Raw genomic sequence first — 19993 nt, forward strand, 5'->3', positions numbered from 1 at the left:
TCACACACACGCGTGCTCTCTCTAGCTGTTCTCTCTCTAGCTGATCTCCCTCTATCCGCTCTCCCCTAACTGCTCTCTCTCTCTCTCTCTCTCTCTCTCTCACACACACACACCCGTCTTCCACATACTCATGTATGTCTGCGGCGCTCTTCCCCAGAGCGCCCTCATTTATTGCATTCATGGCACTCATGTGTCCTGTCCATTAACCCCCCTTTCCTCCCCAGCAGCACGACAAGTGCAGATGTCCTCTACTCATCAAAACCAGGCCCTGGATAGGCTTTTGAATTTTTCAGGCAGGCTCCCCCTAGATTAGGTTAGCTACCGGGCCAAGGTAGGACACGCACTCACACACTCAGGTGCATCCATTCACTCACGCTCATGCCCCATCTCTTGAAGAGGACCCGGATTGGCCTCCACTGGACCATCATCGCCCATCCTGGGGGCTGGACCGTCGGGGACTTGGTCCTCCGCACATAGCCTGTGATCCTCGGTCATAGCCTGTGATCCTCTGTCATCTCTGATGACCGAGCTGTCTCAGCTCCCTCCTTCGGTGATGTGTACTACACATCATCCGGCCCTCACACGGCAACGGGGGGATCTTTGACCCCTCCGGCCGTAGGCCCAGGCTACGGTCCAGCCCACCCCACCACTTCATCTAAAGCAGTCCTGACGTGGCTACGGTTGATTTTCAAGCCGTGGCTACGGTTGATTTTCAAGCCGGCCTCAGGCTTGGACCACGGTTTTACCGGCTCCGCTGCTTTACGAGTCACTCCTCCTGACCGGACTCAGGGGGAGGAGACAGGAGTGACCCCTCCCTTCTCATGCTTCCTACCGACGGAAGAGGTAGACGGCCCTGCTGCTCCACTGGTGAAGAAGATTAGATGGACTACCTCAGCGCGGCACCTCGGCGCTGCGCGCCTCGGATTGGACGAGGGGAACCCCCCTGTGTCTACACTCGGATGTAGCATGTGCTACGGTGGCCGGTCACCTCTGCTACCCACGAGTGAACCTTGACACCCGAGGTCACCTACCTCTCTCGGGGGGAACCTCTCTTGTGGGGACAGAAGACCTCAGAGCACGCTCCTGCTTAGACCCTGTGGTGCGCACACGTCCGTCAGTGGATTCGGGGGTGGTCATCCATGTACCCATCGGTTACTAACGTCCTCTTTAGTGCTTAGGCCTATACTTACCCTGGGCCGCGAGCGCAACAGGGTCTACAGGCCTGGGACCCCTTTGGGGTCCTGGAGGGGGTCTACTCCCCTACCCCCTCTGGTGGAAGATCTACATGGCTCTAGGATACGAGTGCATTTCCCCCTAAGCCTATGCGGGTCGAAGTACTGAACTGCTTGGCGCGGGGGGCATCAGAGATAACAACCTAACCCAGCCAGCGCATGTAGGGCCATGCCGCTGAGGCCCCATTGGGGGGCCACCGAATTACCCCTCAGGGGAACGTCGGATTCCTTGTTGCGTAAGCCCCACCTCTCTCCACGGGCGCTCAGTCCCCACGTGTAACACAGCGTAGTCTGGAAGATGGACGCTTCCCCCTCGCGCGCGCTGCAGTCCTCCCTGGGACAGACACGGACTGTGAGTGTTGTCGCTGACGCATTAGCATGCAGACGCAAGAAGATGGTCGTCGTCGTGGGATTCTGGAGAGAGACCGGCCTACAATCGGGGTAGACTCAGCGAGGGAAACGGTGTTGAAACTTCATAAGTGCACGTGACAACTCACGGCCATTTGCTTCATCCTGCCAGATCCTCGCGGTTACATTGGAGACCCAGCGGGCGGGCCAACGAAACGCCTCTTCGGGGTATACGGCTATAGTCCCAAGGGGGACCGGGCCTCGCACGCCCTCTACACTCAACACGTAGGTCAGAATGCCCTTTACCGGCATGGCCCCGATCGAAGCAGTGGGGAGCTCCTCTCCTCACACAAGCTCTCGGGCTGAAGAACAGAGACACTCTGCACCGCACTGACGGTCCAAGGGCCACCCTGCTATAGCCTTGCCCCCACCTATAAACATGCCCCCACAGAAGAAGGCCCTCCTGAACAGGGGGCTTGACCTGCTGGGCACTCCACTTGACCTTCGACCCCTGGCCTCTCTACTCCTCTCGGCCTCCCCGTCTTCTAGAGACGGCACAAGGCCTACACTCACAGCCGGAGCGGGTCTTGTCACATCATGGAGTGTCATACCCACCTTTCCTGTGTCTGCTGGACCGGCCGTGGACGTGTCCTGACCCCGCCCCCAGACGGCCTTCTCTGGACCCTCGGGTGGTAACTAGGCCACGTTCCCCCCGGTACCACGCCTTCCCCGGGGCGGGACACCACCGAGCCACGCTAAAGCCGATGACGGGTCTTCTGGGAGAGAGACAGCACCTCCTGTCATGGGCAAAATAGACCGTCATTGACTGCGTTTCACTACGCATCTGACCTCTCTTCCTATCTATGCCTCAATCGACGAACTGTCCCTGACGTCCTCCGCATTCACTCCACAAACGTCCGTTCTGGGCGGGGGTGTCTGTCTGCTATGGTATCGACGAATGGGCTGAGTAGTAGTACGCAGGGGGAGGACCTCTCAGGGTGGCGGTCGGCGTAGTGTGGAAACAGTTGCACTCTGTCATCGGGAAGACCTGCTTAATGGTAGCCTGCTCACATCCCGGAAGATTTGGATTCACCTCTACCATGACGGGTCCTACGTCTGTGTTACACTGCGCTTTTCTTCAACCCCAGGCTGATCTCAGCTCTGGTTCATCTACCCGCCGTCCCTCCTTGGACCCGGGAGGACGTGTCCCCACGGGGTCAAACTACATAAGCTGAGCTGCTCCACCAACTTCACGGCCTATGTGAAGCACCGCTCTCCCTCTCTGTGGCACCATCTGCTGGACGGTTCCTGCTCTGACTGTCTCTGGCCTTTGGCTCTGGGGGGTCACGTTCTACGGTCGCGTCACTTTGCTCCCCTGCCGCTCGCGCCTTCTGTGGGGCCTCTGGCCCCTTGCAGAAGCCTTGGTCTACCGTTACTAGGGCGTTGCTTATGCTGGTTGCAGTGCCTGGGAATATCGGATGTGACCTGTGCATTGCGCCGGTTGCGGGTGCCTGGGTGACGTTCTTTGACCAAGCACCTCTGATTTGCATGGGTGGTGTGTGTGCGCGGGGGAAGATCAGCTTGTGACCCTTTGCCAGGCTGGGGGAATATCGGACGTGACCCTTAAACACCCTGCACCGTAGGTGGCCGTTGTGACTGGGGGACCTGACGTACGTGTGGTTCTGACCCCTGGGAGCTTTTGACCTTTGACCTTCGGAGTGGTGGGCCTGTTCTCTCTGGATGCTGCCTGTGCTCCCTGCGGCTTGGCATGGCCACAACCCTGGATTCAGTCTACATCGTGGGATTCTCAATATGCTATTTTTCCACGGGGTAGTTGTCTATCTCCGGTGGTATAGCATGGCTGTGTTGTGACTGCGTGCGGGTCATTGTTGACTGTGCCATGTCATGATCACACCAGCCCATTCATCGCTCCCTATTCACCCAGGCTTCCCATCTACACGTGGACTCCTCCCCTGCATGGACTGGACACTCCTCTCTACATTCCTTCACCTGTGGCCATCTGTGAGTCCCTCCACCACACCTCCACACTCATGTTGTGGAGCCCGTCTCTCCTTTCCACCCACATCCCATACTGATATCCACTGATGGTTCTTCTTTCGGCTTTGTCTCTCCTGCTCTAACCTTAACCCTGCTGACCTTGTTTCCATCCTTCCTTAACCCCTACCTCCTTGCCGACCTGTTTACCCTAACCCCAACCCCTCCTACCTCTTACCTAACCATAGGTCCCGCCCTGGTGTCTTTTCTCCCACCCCCCTCCCTCCTCCTTAGTCTCCTCACCCCAACCCTAGGCCGTTCTCTCTCTTTGTTTCACTATCACCTCCCTTTTGGGCCTATGGTTTCGGTGTCTTCGGCTCTCCCTGGCCTTCCTACTAATTCTAATTTACACACTTTTTTCCTTACAGATCCACTCTGGCACCACTCTAACCCTAACCTGTGTTCCTTTCTCCTTTCACAGTTCCTTGGTCACCTGTCACACACGGTCCATCCATGTTGCCTTCTATGCACACACACACACACACACACACATACTCTCTCTTTCTCTCTCTCTCTCTTGTCTCCTCTTTTCCCTAGATGTTTAATTGAGATTACCGATTCTGGTGGGCGCCCAAGGCACAGGGGGGATGACGCTTTTTGTCGTCACCCCTGAGTTCTTGATAGTCCTTAGTCGTAGGACGGCCCTTGACCTGCATAACGTGTTTTATTTCATACTTTGCTACCTGACGAGCTCTGAGGAGAGCGAAACTGCAGTCGTGGCCGGTTAGAACCTCACGATTCCCTGCTTAATGTTGTGGTAGGTGCCAGCAGGAAGGCACCTCCCAGGGAGTGGAGTTCTGCGTTTTTGACTACACCTTTTATTTGCTCGGAAGAGCCCCTCTCTTGCTCTCTCTCTCCCTCACACACCCACACACACGCGTGCTCTCTCTAGCTGTTCTCTCTCTAGCTGTTCTCTCTCTAGCTGTTCTCTCTCTAGCTGTTCTCTCTCTAGCTGTTCTCTCTCTAGCTGATCTCCCTCTATCCGCTCTCCCCTAACTGCTCTCTCTCCCACACACACACACACACACACACCCCCACGCTTTAATTCTGTCTCCCATGCCCTGTCTTCCACATACTCATGTATGTCTGCGGCGCTCTTCCCCAGAGCGCCCTCATTTATTGCATTCATGGCACTCATGTGTCCTGTCCATTAACCCCCCTTTCCTCCCCAGCAGCACGACAAGTGCAGATGTCCTCTACTCATCAAAACCAGGCCCTGGATAGGCTTTTGAATTTTTCAGGCAGGCTCCCCCTAGATTAGGTTAGCTACCGGGCCAAGGTAGGACACGCACTCACACACTCAGGTGCATCCATTCACTCACGCTCATGCCCCATCTCTTGAAGAGGACCCGGATTGGCCTCCACTGGACCATCATCGCCCATCCTGGGGGCTGGACCGTCGGGGACTTGGTCCTCCGCACATAGCCTGTGATCCTCGGTCATAGCCTGTGATCCTCTGTCATCTCTGATGACCGAGCTGTCTCAGCTCCCTCCTTCGGTGATGTGTACTACACATCATCCGGCCCTCACACGGCAACGGGGGGATCTTTGACCCCTCCGGCCGTAGGCCCAGGCTACGGTCCAGCCCACCCCACCACTTCATCTAAAGCAGTCCTGACGTGGCTACGGTTGATTTTCAAGCCGTGGCTACGGTTGATTTTCAAGCCGGCCTCAGGCTTGGACCACGGTTTTACCGGCTCCGCTGCTTTACGAGTCACTCCTCCTGACCGGACTCAGGGGGAGGAGACAGGAGTGACCCCTCCCTTCTCATGCTTCCTACCGACGGAAGAGGTAGACGGCCCTGCTGCTCCACTGGTGAAGAAGATTAGATGGACTACCTCAGCGCGGCACCTCGGCGCTGCGCGCCTCGGATTGGACGAGGGGAACCCCCCTGTGTCTACACTCGGATGTAGCATGTGCTACGGTGGCCGGTCACCTCTGCTACCCACGAGTGAACCTTGACACCCGAGGTCACCTACCTCTCTCGGGGGGAACCTCTCTTGTGGGGACAGAAGACCTCAGAGCACGCTCCTGCTTAGACCCTGTGGTGCGCACACGTCCGTCAGTGGATTCGGGGGTGGTCATCCATGTACCCATCGGTTACTAACGTCCTCTTTAGTGCTTAGGCCTATACTTACCCTGGGCCGCGAGCGCAACAGGGTCTACAGGCCTGGGACCCCTTTGGGGTCCTGGAGGGGGTCTACTCCCCTACCCCCTCTGGTGGAAGATCTACATGGCTCTAGGATACGAGTGCATTTCCCCCTAAGCCTATGCGGGTCGAAGTACTGAACTGCTTGGCGCGGGGGGCATCAGAGATAACAACCTAACCCTAACCCTAACCCTAACCCTAACCCTAACCCTAACCCTAACCCTAACCCTAACCCTAACCCTTTGGATCATTAGATTAATACTGACCAATGACGGGAACCCATGCCTAACCCTAAAACTTAGGACTGATAACTCAATTTGACAATGGGACCTCGGACCTAAACCCAACCGTCTTGCGATTTTGGATCTGACATATGGACCCTCGAGTAACCCTATCCCGACCCCTCACCCTAACCTCAACCATTCGGGACCTATACCTAAACCCAACCATTGGGGACTTTGCCTGACCTCAACCCCTCTATACCCTCTCCTCCCATCCTTGGGTTCTTTCTTTGGATGGTAGGCAGAGACTGACTAAGCCCTGTGGGCAACATTGTTCCTCGCCCCGTGGGTGTCGACTCTGTATGGTCATCTCTCCTCTCTCTCTCTCTCTCTCTCTCTCTCTCTCTCTCTCTCTCTCTCTCTCTCTCTCTCTCTCTCTCTCTCTCATACTCCTTTCTTACCCCTATCCCCCCTCCCCCTGGAATCCGTTAAATCCCATCACTCTGGACTAATACTCTCCCCATCCTCAGTCTTAAAGTCTTCGGACACCGATTATCTCTTAACCCCTGGTGGGCAGTGATATTCAGACTGATATCCATCACTCATGAAGACCAAGGATCAGATTACTAGTTCAACTTTAGGACCTTTTCTATGATCCCAAAGTCTTCGGACACCAATGGTATCAGCCCTGGTGGTCATAATACTGTTGGCCGGATCGTCAATTGTCTCATATCTATATTTGGAGACGGGGTGAGTGAGATTTAAGCGCGAGTGCTTTCGTGGGGTCTCACCTTAACTGTGGTCCCGTCGGGGTCCCACAGGGTGTTTCCTCGTTAATGCTACCACACCTAACCCTAACCCTAACCCCCACCTAACCCTAACCCTCCCCTTACCCTACACCGGGTTCGTATCCTGCATCCTCCCCCAACCCCCCTCCTAGCCCTGAACCTTCCCGGGACCTTGCTGCGGGACTCCATCCAACACCCCGTCTCTACCCCATATTCAATTCCATCCGCCGTCTTAAACCCCAACCCAACCTTCCCTTTAACCCCTCTCTGCCCACCCCAAGAGCTACACCCAACCTGGTCCCTCATCCTAACCCCAACCCCTCGGACCCCATACCCAACCCCAACCCTCCCTGTAACCCCACCCCTCCCTTTAACCATAGGCCTAAACCCAACCCTCCCCCTAAAAGTCCCTCCGACCCCATACCCAACCCCAACCCTTCCTGTAACCCCACCCCTCCCTTTAACCCTAGGCCTAAACCCAACCCTCCCTTTAAAAGTCCCTCCGACCCCATACCCAACCCCAACCTTCCCTGTAACCCCACCCCTCCCTTTAACCCTAGGCCTAAACCCAACCCCCCCTTTAAAAGTCCCTTCAACCCGCCCTTTAACCCCACCCTGCCTTCCCATTCCCACCCTTCCTTTAATCCCCTTCCTAGTTCCCCACTGGGTGTTGACCCACCCTTTAATCCCACCACCCTTCCCAACCCGCCCTTTAATTCCACCCTGCCTTCCCATCCCCACCCTACCTTTAATACCCTCCCTAGTTCCCCACGGAATGTTGACCCTCCCTTTAACCCCACCATTCTTCCCGATCCTGATTGTAACAACACTCAGGATTCTGTTTTCACCCCCCCGTCCCCACCACCCACAACCAACACCGGCACACCGTTCACCTCAGACACCGTCACGGACCCGTTGATTATCATTCCCCTAGTCACCACTTTTTCACATAAAACTCGACCCCTACAACATGCATTCAAACACAACTTCACCACGGCTCAACGCACATACCCCGCACTAAAACCCTACAAGATCATTTCAGCATACAGGAAAAATAAAAGCTTAAAGGACATACTCATACACACCAAATTCAGCACCATGCCCTCTCCAGCAGCCAAACCTCATACACTTCATTATAAATACAGAAAATTCATTACAAACCCTCACAGTCACACATCAGCTCCAGTCCCGGACAACCTCACCTTACAAACCTCCAATGCAGTATACATCATCACCTGCACCCTCTGTCACAAACACTACATAGGAGAAACCGGTTCATCAATAGACACTAGGCTCAAACAACACCTATACAACATCTCACGGGCACACCTACAAACAACACTCGTCACACACTTCCAGGAGCACCCCGTCACTCACCTCATCATATCTGGTGTGGAGTCGGGGTCCGGGTGGTCCAGTGGACAGCGGAAACACGCCGAAAGAAAATGGATCACACAGTTAAACACAATTACACCCCTGGGACTGAATGAAAAAACATAACACTCTTCATCTCATACAAGACCTGCTTCACTCAATAAATAAATTAACACTTACCTTGATCAGCACCATCCACTCATCCATCGTCACACAGCATCTGTAAAAGAACAAACACATTACTGCACAACACTTTGGAACATATACATGTACACACTCATACATATTCTTACGCATACATGACCTAAAGTAATATACACACACATAACTTACCTGACTATATATCCATACACACGCACACACTTACATACTGGCACATAGATCTACACACTAAAGAACAAATTCAACAACACCTACCTTGGTCCTCCAATCCTCAGCACCATCCACTCAGCCACCACCACACAGCACCTGTAAAAGAAAACACACACATTATTTCACAACACAATTTTTTTTGTATTTCTGTTTTCCCTCCTGTCCTTTGTTATATATTTTTTTAAACACAGAAATGATAGGCCCGCGCTTTTTAAGACCATCCAGTTTTTCTTTTTAACCCCACCCTAACCCAAACCTAACCCTAACCCTAACCCTAACCCTAACCCTAACCCTAACCCTAACCCTAACCCGCCGACAGGGCTCCGCCCACACCCCCTTTTCACCCCGTTTTTTTGGTAGGGATCGCTTGTTCCGCTTTGTTGGGGGGCCCCCCCCTTTTGAGGGTTTTTTGACCCTCACCCCAAAAACCCTAGCCCTAACCTAAACCCCTCTCCCCCAAACCTCACTCATTCAGACATTCCCTCCTTCCCTCCCTCCTTCCTTCCTTCCTTCCCTCCCTCCCTCCCTCCCTCCCTCCCTCCCTCACTAGCTTTTCTCTTTGACACGCTTAGAAAGATTGCACCCTTCCCGGAGACGCTGCAATACCGGGGCGATGCGCGGAGCGGACGGAGCGAGCCCCTGTTCCGACTCCCTGTTGCAAAAATCCGTTTAATATGTTGTCCTCGCATGGAGGACATATCAGATATTAAACTGATAAGAACAGATTTTTTTTTTTTTTTTTTTTTCTTCTAAAAAAAAAGAAAAAGAAGTATTTATCAACTCTTAAAACCATTTCAGAATAAAAGACAATCAACAAAGACAGTCAAAACATACAGGATCCCCACAAGGGGGTACAGGACAAAAGCCCCACAAGGGGGCGCACATTTCAATTACCCCCTAGGGGGTTTACAAGCGGGAGTCCAAGTTTGGCGGGGGTTGAGGCTTTCGCCCCAAAGTCCCCGTCGCGCTCTCCTCCCAGTCGTCCTCGCCAGTGGAGTCGAGCGACTGGCCCTCTGCCCTCTATCGCGACGGCCCCTGGGAAGGCACCATCCCTTCGCCACTTCTCCCAGGCTGCCCTTCGGCGAGGATTTTCCTATCCTCTTGCGAGGATTCCAAATCCTGGTAGTCCGGCCCTCCGTCCGTCCAACCGTTGGTTCCCTCCGGCGGCCTGGCCCGCCTCTGGGTTACCAGCAACGTTGGGAGCCGAAGCACCCAACGCTCTGAAAAGGGGACAAGTCCCCGTCTGGCGTCGGGGCCGAAACCCCCAGGCAGACGACCGCTCCGACCCACCCCCGTCACCGGATCCCTATCAGGCGATCCGGTATCGACGGGGGCGGGTCAATATCTGCTTGATGTGAACAGATACTCACTTGATCTTAGCCAAAAGGCCGAGAAGCGATGACCGCATTATCGGACGCCCCCGGCGCGCGGACCCTCCGTGCACCACCTGGGCCGCTCGGTCACCACACCGAGAACGGCCGAAACCACCAAAAGCCAAAACCAAAGCCGAGGCCAAAAGCCGCAGGACAAGCAGGGACGGAAGCGGAAAGCCCAGGCCAAAAGCCGCAGGACAAGCAGGGACGGAAGCGGAAAGCCCAGGCCAAAAGCCGCAGGACAAGCAGGGACGGAAGCGGAAAGCCCAGGCCAAAAGCCGCAGGACAAGCAGGGACGGAAGCGGAAAGCCCAGGCCAAAAGCCGCAGGACAAGCAGGGACGGAAGCGGAAAGCCCAGGCCAAAAGCCGCAGGACAAGCAGGGACGGAAGCGGAAAGCCCAGGCCAAAAGCCGCAGGACAAGCAGGGACGGAAGCGGAAAGCCCAGGCCAAAAGCCGCAGGACAAGCAGGGACGGAAGCGGAAAGCCCAGGCCAAAAGCCGCAGGACAAGCAGGGACGGAAGCGGAAAGCCCAGGCCAAAAGGCAACAGAATTGAAACAGCTACAGAAGAAGCAAAGACAAAACCTGCCTTACCCGCAGGCACGCACCTAACCCCAAAGCCAACCTCACCCTGCTTTTGTCACACGTCCATCAGGCTCTGCCCTCCCTCGGGCAAAGCCTCCCAAAAATACCACGTTCCACTCGTCGGCGCTCCCCTCCACGGAAGTCTTTAGTAAAAGGCGAAAGGCTTGTGCGTGCTGAAGGGGAACCAGAGCGTCGATTTGAAACGACCCAAACGGCCTACCCCCAACCCCTCCGTTGGCCCTGACTCACCCGTCCGCGGGGGCGAACCGGGGAGAACCGGGGCGAACCGCATCCTTCTCGGGAAAAAAAAGGCGCGGAAACGCCACGGGCCGCAGAGGGGCTCGGCCCGCCCGCTTGGCTTTTCTTTCCTTACCGCACTTTCTCCATTTCATTGATGGCTTTTTCTCCATTAAGATCCGTACGTGTTTATCGTATGCGCCTTCCAGCCAGTCCACTCCGTGTTGGTGTCGACTGACACGGCGATAAAAAACTCATTCCGATTGCCTTCCAGTTTTTCACCTCGGCCCCGCTGAATGTCAGCCAGCTCTCTCTCTCTCTCTCTCTCTCTCTCTCTCTCTCTCTCTCTCTCTCTCTCTCTGTCACTCACTCACTCAGTCACTCACTCAGTCACTCACTCACTCAGTCACTCACTTTTTTTTTTTTTTTTTTTTTTTTTTATATCTAAAAGGGCGGGAAAACGCCACCGGCCGACAGGGCTCCGCCCACACCCCCTTTTCACCCCGTTTTTTTGGTAGGGATCGCTTGTTCCGCTTTGTTGGGGGGCCCCCCCCTTTTGAGGGTTTTTTGACCCTCACCCCAAAAACCCTAGCCCTAACCTAAACCCCTCTCCCCCAAACCTCACTCATTCAGACATTCCCTCCTTCCCTCCCTCCTTCCTTCCTTCCTTCCTTCCCTCCCTCCCTCCCTCCCTCCCTCCCTCCCTCCCTCCCTCCCTAGCTTTTCTCTTTGACACGCTTAGAAAGATTGCACCCTTCCCGGAGACGCTGCAATACCGGGGCGATGCGCGGAGCGGACGGAGCGAGCCCCTGTTCCGACTCCCTGTTGCAAAAATCCGTTTAATATGTTGTCCTCGCATGGAGGACATATCAGATATTAAACTGATAAGAACAGATTTTTTAGTTTTAAAAGTTTTATTCACAACAGACACAACACAAGAAAGGCGTGGGGCCTAAACCCCACTCACCCAACCGACACTGTCCGCACAAACCCCAATCCCCATATACACCCTCATAGACACCACAATAAACCCTCGCCCTTCCCAAAAACCCCCACACCCCCAGCCCCTTACACACACAAGTGAAATCCTTAAATAAAACAAATAATAGGAATAACAGGAAACAATAAACGCACCCCAACCACCCGTAGTGGCAATACACAAAATCTGAGGCTTCACACAGGGGCAGGGTACACAGGGACACAATCAGGACCTCACTGGGCCAAAGGCCACGCTCAGGGCCAATCCCAGCAAAACACAAAAAACACAGACAGGGTGACCCTCCCACACAAAAACCAACACCACCCAAAAAAACCCCGCCCCTCACAGGAGGCCAAGACCCCCCTTCCACCTCTCTCTGGCCGCGTGCATCCCCCACCTCCTCACATCCACCCCCACCCTCACCCGTAGACTATCCTCCACCCTCTTAACACACCCCTCCACCCCCCAGTCCACCCCTCTCTGCACCCACTCCTTCCTCGCCTGCCACAACACCCGTTTAAAAAGGCTGATGATCAGCCACAGGAGGAAGCGATTACGCCTCCCCCCTGACCACCCCACACCCCTCTCCACCCTCACCCATGTGAGCCTAAACCCCGTGACCACCCTGCCCAGCAAAAACCCCGCCCTCGCCCACACTACCCCCGCAAAAGGACAGTCCCACATGACGTGTCTTATGGACTCGTCACCGCTACAGGTGGCCCGCGGGCACACCGAGGTCCGTGCCAGGCCGTGCCGGTGCATGATCTCCCGCACCGGCAGGCCCTTGTGAAGGCACAGCCAATTCAGGTCTTTGAGACCGTTGTCAAGACCGGGCAGTTGTACTGACGACCAGACCGCGGCGGGTATCCCCACCACGGCCGGCGCACAGACTCCCTGCACCAACTCGGCATACAGGGCCCTCTGACTCAGGCCCAGTACCGGGTCCCTGGCCGCAGGGTGCAGCTTCATCCACTTGGCCGCTTGGCCAAAGTGCCACGGCAGCTGCTCCGCCCGGGGGCCCAGGTTGGACCACTCTATCAAGTGCCTCGCCTGATACGAAAAGAAAAAACGTAGGAAGTGCCCAGAAGGGTGCAGCACCGGACTGGACAACTCTCCCAAAAGAAAACAAACGAACACGCAGTCAAGTTTCAGCGGGAAGTGCGGCACGTCCCTCCCCCCCTGACTCACGGGGGCCAGCATGCGGACCCTCGACACGATCTCGTATCTCCCCCCCCAGAGGAAGCGAAACACGAGCCGCGTCAAGGGCCGCCGCATGCCGGCCGGCATGGGATACACGTAAGCCAGGAAGAGGAGAGTCGGCAACACCTCCATCTTCAGGACCAGTACTTTCCCCACGAATGTCAAAGTCCTGGCCTTCCACAGGGACAACTTCCGCTCGACCGCGGTTAGGCGCCTGGTCCAGTTGGCCGTGGCGCACTGGGCTGCCTGAAAATGCACCCCCAAGATCCGCAGGGGCCCTGCACAGTGAGCCAGCCCCCCTGGTACATCCGTCCTTCCCCTCCAGCGCCCAAAGAACTTCACCGACGACTTGGTGAGGTTGAGCACCGCACCAGAGGCCTTCGTGAAATCTTGGAAGGTCTCCAAGGCTCGGATCAGGCTAGCGTCGCTCCCCAGCAGCAGAGTGGTGTCGTCTGCGTACTGAGTCATCTTGACCCGTAGGCCCCCGCTACCTGGTACCAGTATCCCATCAACACCGGGGTCGGCCCGAATGGCCGCCGCCAGGGGCTCCATATAAAGGATGAACAGCAGGGGTGAGAGCGGGCACCCTTGCCTAACCCCTGAGACCAAGTCAAACCTCTGTCCCAAGTGCCCATTGATAGAAACCGTGCACCCCACGGCCGAGTACAGAGTACTCAGCCACCCGATGAACACGTGCCCTATCCCTAGCCTCTCTAACACCTTAAACAAAAAACCTCTGTGGACCCTATCGAACGCCTTTGCCTGGTCGAGGCCGGCTACCATCAGAGGCAGCCCGCGGTCCCCGGCCCAGGCTATGACGTCCCGGAGCAGCTGGAGATTCCAGCGCACGGACCGGCCCCCTACGCCACAGGTCTGGTCCTCGTGCACGACGCCCGGGAGTGCTGTGCGCAGCCGGTCCGCCAAGACCTTGGCCAACAGTTTGTAGTCCACGCACAGCATGGTCAATGGCCGCCAGTTCCCCAGGTCGGTGCCGTCCCCTCCCTTCGACAGGAGGGACAGCACCCCGTCGGCCATCGACCCTCCCAGGGTCGCCGTGCCGAGGACCTCGGTGAGGACCTCGAGGACCGCCGGCCCGATCACATCCCAAAACTTGAGATAGAACTCGGCCGGCAGCCCATCGAGGCCCGGCACCTTCCGCCGGCCCATGCGCCTCAGTGCTCCCTCCAGCTCCCCAAGGGACAACGGCGCCTCCATGGCCGCCGCCACCTCTGGAGGCGCCCGCCGGGTCAACGCTCTAAGGAAGACCTCGCCATAACCCTCATCTACCTCCCTGGCACTAAACAAAACGCGGTAATAGTCGGTGGCGGCCTCCACCATACGGGCAGGCTCCGCTGCTACGTGGCCCTGGAGGTCCCTCACCCCCGCGAACACTGACCTCCTCTTCGCCGCTTTGACCGAGGCGAAGAAAGAGGCCGAGCACGTCTCATTCTCTTCCAAGAAATCCTGACGCGCCCTCAAGAGGTAGGCGCGAGCACGACGCTCATGGATGACCCTCAAACGGACCTTGAGAGCGGCACACCGCTGCAAGTCGGGGGACACTCCCAGGTTTCCCAAGGAATGCTCCAGCTCAAGTTGGTGCTGCAGCCGTGCGATCTCCGCCCTCAAAGCCTTCGCCTGCCTCCTGCAGTGCCCCTGGATAAAGTCCCTCAGTCGGGCCTTAACAGTCTCCCACCACTCGACCATCCCCGCGTAGAAGGGCTTAAGGCCCACGAGGCCCTGATAGAAGTGGGCCACGGAGTCGCAGAACTCCCGCTCCTCCAAGACCCCCAGGTTGAGGCGCCAGTACCCCCGGCCAAAGACCGGCACCCGGGCCCGCACCGTCAAGAGGACCCCATCATGGTCCGAGAAGAATACAGGGAGCACCCGGCCCGACACCGGTCCCAAAGACCGAGGCAAGAAAACGTAGTCTAAACGCTTCTGGACCCCACGGGAATTACGCCACGTGGGCCCGTCCAAATGAGGGGTAGTGCGCCTCCCCCCATCCACCAAACTATGCCCGCTAAACAAAACCCTCCACGCTGCGACACTCACCTCACCCGTGCCCCCTAACTCAACATTGAAATCCCCCCCTACCACCAACACCCTGTTTGTTGCACAGTGAGGGGCCACACACTCCACCAACTCCCCCCTTGCCACCCTCCCCTGTGGCCCATACACGCAAATCACCCGCATTTTCATTTCCCCCACACAAATATCAGCCCCCATGGCCCTCCCCTGTGATATCATAAAAGACCCCTCCACCCGAACCCCACCGCCCCCAAACAAAATCCCCACCCCTGATGAGTGCACCCCCCCCACACTCCATACAGACCCCCCCCTTCCCCACTCCCGCGTAAACCCCACCACATCACCCCTGTCCCTTAAGTGCACCTCCTGTACAAAACACACAGTGAAATTCAAACCCCCCAAAAACGAAAAAACAGCCGCCCTCTTCACCCTGTCCCTCAATCCCCGCAAATTAAAAGTACAAACAGTGAAAGACATGATACATACATAAAAGAAAAAAAAACCCCAAGACCCCAACCTATCACCCATACAAATCCTCCCCCACCCCACTCCCACTCCCCTCCCCCTCCTCCGTCTCCATCCTTTCCCCCCAGGAGGCCGGCACCGGGTTTGGCTCCCCCTCCTCCTCCCCGCCCTCTATAAAACCCCCACCTAACTCCACCGGGGTGTCGGGCATCGAACTGGGCAGAGTCCGCCCTTGCCCCCTCTCCCCGCTTCGTCTACCCTCCCTCCCCTTCCCCCTCTTACTCCCCGCCCCCCCTGCCACAAACCGCTCACCCTCAGCGAGCGCACTCGCCTTTCGGCGGGGGTTCCTCGACCCCCCCACCTCCCCCCCATCCACTCTGTCCAGGACCAGCTGCAGCTGCCCGAGCCCCGCCGGGCCCGACCCGCCGCCTCCAGCCCTCACCATACCATCCACCTCGCCACCCGACCCTAGCCTCGATTCCCCAGAATCTAGGGTCACCTCCGCCTGCGCCGTCAACTCCTCCAACACCCGCGTCAGCTGCCGCAACCCGTCCATGGTGAGGTCTTCCTCCGGAGAGGACGCGGTGACCTCTTCGTCCGCCGCCTCCCCCCTCTCCTCCGCCGTCTCTGGAGTGACCAGGGCGTCGGGGGCTACGTCCGGAACCTCCGGGGCCTCCTCTGGGGCGTCAGGGGCCCCGCCCGGGGCACCAGGGGCGACGCCTGGGGTGACAGGGGCACCAGCCTCCCTTGCTGCGGCTCCCGCATAACTCCTCTCCCGGGCAGGGCACGACCTCATTAGGTGCCCCGCCGCACCACAGCGGTGGCAGGTCTTTGGCACGTGGCAGTTCCGTGCCACGTGCCCCTCCTCACCACACACCCCGCAGCGGGGCCCCCCACATGTCACCTCCGTGTGCCCCACCCGGCGACACCTCCTGCAGCAAGGGGGCTGGCGAGCATAGAACAAATAGCCCCTGTCACTCCCGATGGAAAAATAGGCCGGGGGGTGCTGTAGCCCGTCCATCCCCGCTCCGTCCTCACCCAGCAGCATCTGGTACTGGCGCCGCCCCGTCCAGTACCCCAACGAGTCCAGGACGTACCGGGCCCCTGACTTCACGTCCCCATAGCGGCTGAGAAACGCGGCCACCGCCTGCTCCGACACGTTCCCATTATATAAATGGACCGTCACCACCCTAAAATTCTGGCGGTCAAGGTCCACCACCTCATACGACCCAAGGGGCGCCACCGCCCTCTGGGCCCTCACCAAGCCCAGGACGGACGCCGCAATAGCCGCCGTCTTCAGGGTCACATCGAACCCCCTCTCCTGGACGTTGTCCTGTAGACACAGGACCTCCGCCGGCGTCAGTTTTAAAATGGCGATCACCACCTGCCGGGTGAACACCTCTCTCGACAGCCGCGGCACATCCGGGTCCCTCCATGAAAACCGGAGGGAGTTCTTCATACCCGTCCGCGGCCGTCCCATCGGCCTCCCGCCACCAGAGGCGCCACCACCGCCGCCAGCCGGCCCTCCACCACCGCCAAGCGCTCCGCCTCCCGACGCTCCTCCGCCCGGCGCTCCGCCTCCTGGCGCTCCTCCGCCAGGCGCTCCGCCACCTCCCGGTGCTCCGCCGCCAGCCAGCACTCCTCCGCCGCCAAGCGCTCCGCCGCCAGCCTGCACTCCTCCGCCGCCAAGCGCTCCGCCGCCAAGCGCTCCGCCGCCAAGCGCCCCGCCGCCAAGCGCTCCGCCGTCTCCCGACGCTCCTCCGCCAGGCGCTCCGCCGCCTCCCAGACCTTTGTCGCCGCCCGGACCTCCGGCCGCATTGGAGACTCCGCCTCCGTCCCCGGCTCCACCAGATCTGCCAGCCTCCGGCCCCGGAGCATGGGACACACCGTCCCCCCTGGCCTGCAGTCCGCCGGTCAGGGTCCTCCGCAGGATCCCCGCCGCGACCCCAGCCGCTCCCTCCGTGGTCGGGGCAAACCCTCCCACGGCACTCGGCCCAGCGACCATCCCCCCTAAGCACGGTACCGGTGCCCCATACATCGCTCGACTCCCGGTACCGCCAACCCTCCCCGCCCCAGACTCACCGCCGCAGTTCACGTCCGCCTCCAGAATGCCGACTCCAGGTCCACCGCCTCCCGCAATACCGCCGGTTGCCACTGTCGCCTCAATGGCGCTCGATCGCTTGATAAGGCCGCGATGCAGCTTTTGATCTTAGCCAAAAGGCCGAGAAGCGATGACCGCATTATCGGACGCCCCCGGCGCGCGGACCCTCCGTGCACCACCTGGGCCGCTCGGTCACCACACCGAGAACGGCCGAAACCACCAAAAGCCAAAACCAAAGCCGAGGCCAAAAGCCGCAGGACAAGCAGGGACGGAAGCGGAAAGCCCAGGCCAAAAGCCGCAGGACAAGCAGGGACGGAAGCGGAAAGCCCAGGCCAAAAGCCGCAGGACAAGCAGGGACGGAAGCGGAAAGCCCAGGCCAAAAGCCGCAGGACAAGCAGGGACGGAAGCGGAAAGCCCAGGCCAAAAGCCGCAGGACAAGCAGGGACGGAAGCGGAAAGCCCAGGCCAAAAGCCGCAGGACAAGCAGGGACGGAAGCGGAAAGCCCAGGCCAAAAGGCAACAGAATTGAAACAGCTACAGAAGAAGCAAAGACAAAACCTGCCTTACCCGCAGGCACGCACCTAACCCCAAAGCCAACCTCACCCTGCTTTTGTCACACGTCCATCAGGCTCTGCCCTCCCTCGGGCAAAGCCTCCCAAAAATACCACGTTCCACTCGTCGGCGCTCCCCTCCACGGAAGTCTTTAGTAAAAGGCGAAAGGCTTGTGCGTGCTGAAGGGGAACCAGAGCGTCGATTTGAAACGACCCAAACGGCCTACCCCCAACCCCTCCGTTGGCCCTGACTCACCCGTCCGCGGGGGCGAACCGGGGAGAACCGGGGCGAACCGCATCCTTCTCGGGAAAAAAAAGGCGCGGAAACGCCACGGGCCGCAGAGGGGCTCGGCCCGCCCGCTTGGCTTTTCTTTCCTTACCGCACTTTCTCCATTTCATTGATGGCTTTTTCTCCATTAAGATCCGTACGTGTTTATCGTATGCGCCTTCCAGCCAGTCCACTCCGTGTTGGTGTCGACTGACACGGCGATAAAAAACTCATTCCGATTGCCTTCCAGTTTATCACCTCGGCCCCGCTGAATGTCAGCCAGCTCTCTCTCTCTCTCTCTCTCTCTCTCTCTCTCTGTCACTCAGTCACTCAGTCACTCACTCACTCACTCACTCACTCAGTCACTCACTTTTTTTTTTTTTTTTTTTTTTTTTTTTTTATATCTAAAAGGGCGGGAAAACGCCACCGGCCGACAGGGCTCCGCCCACACCCCCTTTTCACCCCGTTTTTTTGGTAGGGATCGCTTGTTCCGCTTTGTTGGGGGGCCCCCCCCTTTTGAGGGTTTTTTGACCCTCACCCCAAAAACCCTAGCCCTAACCTAAACCCCTCTCCCCCAAACCTCACTCATTCAGACATTCCCTCCTTCCCTCCCTCCTTCCTTCCTTCCTTCCCTCCCTCCCTCCCTCCCTCCCTCCCTCCCTCACTAGCTTTTCTCTTTGACACGCTTAGAAAGATTGCACCCTTCCCGGAGACGCTGCAATACCGGGGCGATGCGCGGAGCGGACGGAGCGAGCCCCTGTTCCGACTCCCTGTTGCAAAAATCCGTTTAATATGTTGTCCTCGCATGGAGGACATATCAGATATTAAACTGATAAGAACAGATTTTTTTTTTTTTTTTTTTTTCTTCTAAAAAAAAAGAAAAAGAAGTATTTATCAACTCTTAAAACCATTTCAGAATAAAAGACAATCAACAAAGACAGTCAAAACATACAGGATCCCCACAAGGGGGTACAGGACAAAAGCCCCACAAGGGGGCGCACATTTCAATTACCCCCTAGGGGGTTTACAAGCGGGAGTCCAAGTTTGGCGGGGGTTGAGGCTTTCGCCCCAAAGTCCCCGTCGCGCTCTCCTCCCAGTCGTCCTCGCCAGTGGAGTCGAGCGACTGGCCCTCTGCCCTCTATCGCGACGGCCCCTGGGAAGGCACCATCCCTTCGCCACTTCTCCCAGGCTGCCCTTCGGCGAGGATTTTCCTATCCTCTTGCGAGGATTCCAAATCCTGGTAGTCCGGCCCTCCGTCCGTCCAACCGTTGGTTCCCTCCGGCGGCCTGGCCCGCCTCTGGGTTACCAGCAACGTTGGGAGCCGAAGCACCCAACGCTCTGAAAAGGGGACAAGTCCCCGTCTGGCGTCGGGGCCGAAACCCCCAGGCAGACGACCGCTCCGACCCACCCCCGTCACCGGATCCCTATCAGGCGATCCGGTATCGACGGGGGCGGGTCAATATCTGCTTGATGTGAACAGATACTCACTTGATCTTAGCCAAAAGGCCGAGAAGCGATGACCGCATTATCGGACGCCCCCGGCGCGCGGACCCTCCGTGCACCACCTGGGCCGCTCGGTCACCACACCGAGAACGGCCGAAACCACCAAAAGCCAAAACCAAAGCCGAGGCCAAAAGCCGCAGGACAAGCAGGGACGGAAGCGGAAAGC

At 57.7% G+C, this 19993-nt stretch overlaps 4 non-coding genes and 3 pseudogenes across 4 annotated transcripts; all 7 read right to left on the bottom strand.

Moving 5' to 3' along the window:
• Positions 1–9111: 9111 nt before the first annotated feature.
• LOC136939873 (U2 spliceosomal RNA) lies at positions 9112–9310 on the bottom strand. The gene has a single exon (XR_010876082.1). It is a non-coding gene; the product is annotated as a U2 spliceosomal RNA (small nuclear RNA).
• A 474-nt stretch (positions 9311–9784) lies between these two features.
• Positions 9785–9939, bottom strand: LOC136939763 (U2 spliceosomal RNA; annotated as a pseudogene).
• A 632-nt stretch (positions 9940–10571) lies between these two features.
• Positions 10572–10689, bottom strand: LOC136939772 (U5 spliceosomal RNA). The gene has a single exon (XR_010875987.1). It is a non-coding gene; the product is annotated as a U5 spliceosomal RNA (small nuclear RNA).
• A 786-nt stretch (positions 10690–11475) lies between these two features.
• LOC136939760 (U2 spliceosomal RNA) lies at positions 11476–11649 on the bottom strand (annotated as a pseudogene).
• A 6489-nt stretch (positions 11650–18138) lies between these two features.
• On the bottom strand, positions 18139–18256 carry LOC136939774 (U5 spliceosomal RNA). The gene has a single exon (XR_010875988.1). It is a non-coding gene; the product is annotated as a U5 spliceosomal RNA (small nuclear RNA).
• Positions 18257–19014: 758 nt separating this feature from the next.
• LOC136939874 (U2 spliceosomal RNA) lies at positions 19015–19213 on the bottom strand. The gene has a single exon (XR_010876083.1). It is a non-coding gene; the product is annotated as a U2 spliceosomal RNA (small nuclear RNA).
• A 474-nt stretch (positions 19214–19687) lies between these two features.
• On the bottom strand, positions 19688–19842 carry LOC136939764 (U2 spliceosomal RNA; annotated as a pseudogene).
• Positions 19843–19993: the final 151 nt, after the last annotated feature.

Source organism: Osmerus mordax, unplaced genomic scaffold, assembly GCF_038355195.1.
Source record: "Osmerus mordax isolate fOsmMor3 unplaced genomic scaffold, fOsmMor3.pri Scaffold_32, whole genome shotgun sequence".
In the NCBI taxonomy this organism is placed as follows: domain Eukaryota; kingdom Metazoa; phylum Chordata; class Actinopteri; order Osmeriformes; family Osmeridae; genus Osmerus; species Osmerus mordax.